The 6606-nt window shown below is 35.5% G+C and overlaps 1 long non-coding RNA gene across 1 annotated transcript; it reads right to left on the reverse strand.

Moving 5' to 3' along the window:
- Positions 1-1756: 1756 nt before the first annotated feature.
- LOC141627287 (uncharacterized) lies at positions 1757-5774 on the reverse strand. Its single transcript, XR_012536852.1, has 3 exons — positions 5459-5774; positions 2258-5004; positions 1757-1859 (listed from the first exon to the last, which is right to left on the reverse strand). It is a non-coding gene; the product is annotated as an uncharacterized LOC141627287 (long non-coding RNA).
- Between the last annotated feature and the right edge of the window lie 832 nt (positions 5775-6606).

A 6606-nucleotide genomic window follows, 5' to 3' on the forward strand; every position in this document is an offset into this window, starting at 1 on the left:
GCGGCCTCTACTGATCGATCTTGGTTGGTTGAATGCAAAAGTTGACAAAACGGGTAAATGCATGAATGCGCATCCACAGGTTTAAACCTAACATGTGAGTTTACTATGTCGGTTGTTTATCCAAATATCAAGTAATTGATGTCAAGTTGGATTTAGTGTTGATTTGCATACAAGACGGAAATTAAACATCCATTTACCGAGTTAGGTTTATGGTGCATAACGTGATCCATTTGTCTTAGAAAGGCGTTTTGCAAATACAAAGTAAAAAGTGGACCTGTCAATCTGATCCGTCCTGTATTCGGGTTAACCGAAGTCTGGATCATCCTAGACAAGTGCTGGAAAGGAAGCAAGACCTGCATCAGGTAGCCTATTGAGGCGCGAGCCTTAGGGCGATGCAAAGGGACCTGTCCAGGTTTGAAAAGTGGAAATCAGTGGGCCTGTTTAGGCGCGAGGTAGCAGACGACCCAAAGGGGTGTCTCCTGATTGTTGAAAATGATTATAAAATGGTTTGTAAAAGGCTATTTGAACCCGTTTTTGTTGAAAAGGTCGTTTAGACCGCTTTTGTGCCAATATGAAGAACGAGACTTGAATAATCGTCATTGTGTTGATGATATACAATGTCGGGTTTGGTTTTGCAAGCTTGACATGAATAGTTTTGAAAAATATTTATCATGAACTAATTGTGTTAAGTTCATTGTTTTGTAATTAGTCAATGTTCATCATCGTACTCGGATTTAAACCGACATGGTATGTGGAACCAAGGATGATTATGCATGTATGACTAATATGGTTGTTTTTTAAATGTAAACAAATGAATAAAAGGTTTTAAAATACCTTTTAAAATGTAATTAACCAAATATTATCACCGAAACACGGATTAAACCGTCATGGTATGAGGTGGTGGACATAATTTATGGTTAAAAAGGTTTATCATAAAAATGATTTTCCTATCACAAAGTTGGCTGAGGACTGCCTTTGTCTTTGATACAAATGGCCATGATGTTTGTAGCATAATTTATGGTTAATAATTCCCCTTTTTTCTGTAAAAAGACGCGAGGAAGGTTTGCTCCTCATTCACTTCATCTTCTTCGACAAACACACGATAATCAACCAAAAACGCCATTTTTGATCTCTTTTTCTCGCTTGCTTTTGTGCTACAAACATCATGTCATCTTAAGGTATGTAAATCCTCTTGAATCTATTTGAATTTGTTTGTCTTTTTGTTGATTGAATTAGGGCGAAACCGTAACCCCCTCGAAATCGATTTGGGCGTTTTTGTTTGTCCCATTTTCGAGTGAACACTAGTACAAAAATATTTATTTGCGGCGCAAAAAAAGGGGCCATTTGCGGCGTTTTTGATGTAGCAGCAAATAAGAGGGCCACAAATAGCAAAGTTATTTGCGGCGTTCAAAAAACGCCGCAAATAAAAGCCTATTTGCGGCGTTTTTTTCAAAAAAAGCCGCAAATAGGTTTTATTTGCGACGTTTTTTTTCAAAAAAATGCCGCAAATAGGAGTCTTATTTGCAGCATTTTTTTTGAAAAAACTCTGCAAATAGCAAAAAAAAAAAAATAAAAAAAAAATGATTTTAATTTATCTCTCAAATATATTGTTTCATAATACAATCTTAAATGATTTTAGTAAATATTCTAAATTCATACATCAAGTAGAAATAAAACAAATACATGATTCAAAAATAATACAAATGCAATCTAAAACTTAAAAGAATTTAACTAAATACTCTAGACGCCTTCTTCAAAAAAAAAAAAAAAAAAAATACTCTAAGACGCTTAGCAGCAACACCATCTCAGCCGAACACACGCCTAGTAGTAAAACCATCTCAGCCGCTAAGTCATTCCACCTGTTCATGCACAACAAAATTAAACTAAAAGAAAATACAATCTAAAAAGGAAAGGATATGTTAATGCATCAAAAAGCACATATACGGATATACCAATTAACTCCGCAACCTACAAAACCTAACACTAAGATGTACAGTACCTTGTAAAGATAATAATGCATCAACGTCATCTCCTTATTCCAAGCTTGGGTTTAAGTGAGTTTCAATAGGCTATCTAGTCGAAAATCAATAGCCAAATTTAACAACAGAAATACAAAACCATCTAAGAGACTCCACCTTGCTTGAGACTAACGTGTTAGATAATCATGTACTTCAAAGATAAAATTGAAGGAATCGTTTTCATCCAGCCTAAAAGAACTAACACCGGAGAAAACAAACAGTTAGATAAACAACATTACCTAAACCTGAAGAATGCCAAACTTCCATCTTGAGTGCATATCAAGAGAACTGGACCTATTGAAAGAAAAGAGATGAGGGAGAAACAGTGCTCAATTGCTCAACATGTTACCCGGCTTTCAACCTGCCAAAAAAGCATAGACGACATGCGAGGATCTAGGATCTAAAATCCAGGAATAAGAGACCATCTGAGATTAAAAGATGAAACAATGGATGTTCTCGCCATACCTGCAATAGGTGATTCTGAATAATGTAACGGACAATTCTGCAACCAAATACAAAGCACTGGAATCAATGTATTTCACACAGAAGGATTGAAGAGGATAACTGGTAAAAAAAAAAACAAATCAAACATGTAACTAGGCCGCGAAATAAAGCCGCCAATATACTGAATGGTCCTCATATAACAAAGTTTTGGAAACTACAGTCAGCCGCATACCAATATTTGTGCCATTGGAAATGGAAAGGTGAAACCCAATTCCCTTTTCTTTGTCCGAACTCCGAAGTGAGTTGACATGCCTAGCCTTCTTGGACAACAACTTTGAGCTATAACTAAAACGAACTTATATGACCAAAAACAAGGTCCACAAGACCACAAGACAAGTAATTAATAATCCTTAATTCAAAATACTACTGCATCATTGTGTTCACTCTTTTGCAACACTAGACATATGTAGTACTTCGTAACTAGCAATTCACCTTGAACTCCAATTTACTAAACTCACCCGTGATTCATTCATGATTTTATACTTCCCCAAGTAACATACAAAAATACTTGAGTTTAGGCCTTCAATTCCAACAAAGAAAAACATAAACTCTACTACATTTTCATTTCCCAGTAAGTTCAAACAAGTTCCCCCAAATTCACGAACAAATCGGAGTCTCAGAGGCTCCGAATAACAAAATATACAAAGTATATAAAAGTCCGAGTAGTCGGATAACATTTCAGGTGTTCTCATAACAAACTCGGAGGCTTCGCATATGGTCACGAAAAAATTAATCTAATCCAAAAATGACTACACTTGGAACCTGAAATGGCAGTATGATAGCACATAGCACAACTGAAATGTCCCATATTGTAATGAAATGAGCTGAACCCTGCCAAATAACAAGACTGTCAAATAAGGCATCACACATTCATGTATAATCTAATACATTCAATTAGCATCACACATTCCCAAAGATGAACCTGCTTTCAGGCAGGTTACTACCAAATTACATTAGTAGCACATAATTTAAAAATGTTCTCAAATATGAGGTACTAACAGATAGCAGTACTTAGTTTAAACATGTTCTCAAACATCTAAAGAACAAGAAAGCCATTAGCATTATGGTGTATTCTATATACTCGTGGGGTCAGTTTGATAGAGCAACTAACTGTTTGATGATCATGTAAAACATCGAGAATTTAGAATAAAAGAACTCTCTTTGTGGTGACATTCCAATTGCAAGCAACTGAGACAGACATAAAGCCAACTTTGTGACAGGAAAATGGCCATTTGTATCAAAGACAAAGGCAGTCCTCTGCCAACTTTTCCATATGCTTTTCCAGCAACAGAGGCTGCAACATCGAGGAGTGCAATCGTAGTGGCTAATCCCAATGAAAATGCAATGGAATCCCCAATGACTTGAAGATTCAATGTGATAGATGACCAAAAAAAGATATCATATGAGAAATAGAAGTGGGCATTAGAGTATCAGACAATGTTATCAGAAATTAAAATTTATGGTTCGCAACAAGGAGAAAAACTGGTAACAAGTCCTGTACCAAAAATGACGGCTAGACTGCAACAAAGAGTAAGAAAAAAACTAAAAAATAATGAATAAGAATACAAAGGCAAAAAATTAGGATAGAAACCTTTTGAAGGACAACAAGTATGAGCAGAGAAAGTACCTAGTCAAATTGACTTAGAAAAAAAACTTCATTAGCTTGCTAACAAGATGAATATACAAACCCGCCAAACCAATATCCAAGTCCGGCATCAGCCATCATATACACAGACCTAGCAGTACAGAGTACACAACACCAAAAGAAACAAACAAATATAGCTGGAACGATGGTAATCGTTCACGTATGAATGAGTGCTAAAAAGGAAATGCATATGTATATGAATGCGTTAACAAGTTCTAAATAAAATCGTTTAAGTAGCCTGAGTAGCACACTTACATAGGCTCTTAGTTTCAGAAAAAGCAATGGAAACAAGAAACATGTCCGACTCCATGACCACACAAATGTCATGAGACAACTTAGTTTCAGGAAAAAGCAGTTGTTAGAACTTACAAGTATGTTACTTCACTTACTTGGACTTGCATCCAGGTAACACGTATTTACCCAGTAGTCGAGCTTGTCAGGTGTCGTAATTTGGAATGTTGAAGCACAACATTTCATATCATCATAAATCATACTAAATGTTTCATATAAGAGTCTGAAGGATCAATCATAGGTAACAGACAACATCTTGATGATATTCAGGTATGGCTAAACTTTTCATCTGGTCAGGAACTTTTATTCAATATAAGAAATTTTATAGGGCAGGAAGATATTTTTTCTTTTCAGAATGTAAACCCGACTCTTTATGATGGAACAAATTTAAGCTTAAATTACAAAACGGAGCAAAGAAGGTGTTGACAGAGTTACAATTTTAAGCAAATCAGTTGCAAATTAAACTATGACGGCTCAACTCTAACATAATACTCGATTTGTACCACTATACCTAATCAATGAAGGTAACTACGGAGTATTTCTTCTCTAAGGGGGCGTTTGTTTCGTGCACGGGTATGGGGTTGGAATCAGGAATTATACCCGGGTGGTATGGGTTTGAAACTTGATTCCTCATACCTTGTGTTTGGTTCATTTTTGAGTTGTATGAGTTTGAACATCAATTAAGGTTAAAATGCGTAAATTAAAGTATTATAAATAATAATTTCAATATTATAAAATCATGAAAATGATTAGTTAACCAAATAAGTATATAAAAAATTGGATTTACAATATGCTATAATTTGTTTTTTCATATTTTTGATCAATTTAGTTTGATACCCGTGGGTATCAATCTCATACCCACCCCTTCCTTGGGATGAGAAACCCATACCTCATGTTTGAGGTATGGGTATAAACCCTCAGATTTGCTTAAACAAACACTTGGTATGGGTTTGGCTCATTCCAAACCCATACCTCATGCCTTTTTGGGTGAACCAAACACCCCCTAAATTGCAGCCATAAAATTGAAATTAATCCAAAAGAAACATAAACCCTAACAATAACTCGAATTGTTTCCTAAAATCAACACTCCAATTAATCGAAAATAAACATAAACCCTAACAAAAATAATTAATCTAAAACAAAGATAAACCCTAAAAATCAACATTGCAATGTAGGACTGTTTTCCACTTTTTTTTTTTTTTTTCTTTTTGGTAAAGTGAAATGGTGGAAAGTGATAAAGAAGAATGTCGGTGAGTCTATTATTTAGAGGAGTGAGTACGTGAGTTTATTTTATTTTTTTTGTAAATTTCTTTTTTAGTTTAAACGCCGCGTATAAACTATTTGAGACATTGTTTTTATAAAAACGCCACAAATCATTATATGATTTAAAAAAAAAAAAAAAACTATTTGCTGCCATTAAGCTAAACCGCCTCAAATAGAGAGACGTAAAAAAATATTTTTCTACGAGTGAAAATTGATACTTGCATTAGGTTAGAAATCTCTTTAGGAGTATAGGGGTGCTTTTAGTTTACATTTTGATCCTCATTCCCGCTCCCTAGGAGCAAAAAACGTGAGTAGACAAAAGATCGTCTTATTTCACAATGTTGTGTTTGTTTGCTTGAGTCGTGTGCCTCACTAGGTTGCATTGTAGTCGGGGAAGGCCGTCTTTGTTATGTTGGACTTTCGTTGGGTGTTGAGGGGCAAAATTTTGAATTTTGCCGTTATCAGACGGTCTTATGCTGACGAAATAAGCGTCTGTTTGGGCTCAAACTGAGCCGTTTTGCTTTGAAATGGACCTTGACGGTAGTTTAGACCATTTTGGGGCATGATCAAGTCACGTTATTTTGTTGTGGTCTTAATTCGAATTTTTGACTTGTTTGTGCCCGAATTGGCGTAAAATTGCCTTTTTCGAGCTGTGAAAAATGCACAGTTGTGTGGGGAATTTTGGTTGCATATTTTGATGGACTTTGTGTGGGTCCGAGGTGTTGAGTGGTCTTCGTCTTTTGTCATTGTTTTGACTCGTCTTTTGCTTGAAAAGAAGGGCGAATCGTTTTTTTTATTGTGTGTTTTTTTGTGAAATGTTTTGCTCGATGGGTTTGGGTGGGTTTGCCCTTACTTTTGTTTTGCATTTGCAGGTGGTTTTATTTT

The sequence above is a fragment of the Silene latifolia genome, chromosome Y (genome assembly GCF_048544455.1).
Source record: "Silene latifolia isolate original U9 population chromosome Y, ASM4854445v1, whole genome shotgun sequence".
Classification (NCBI taxonomy): Eukaryota; Viridiplantae; Streptophyta; class Magnoliopsida; order Caryophyllales; family Caryophyllaceae; genus Silene; species Silene latifolia.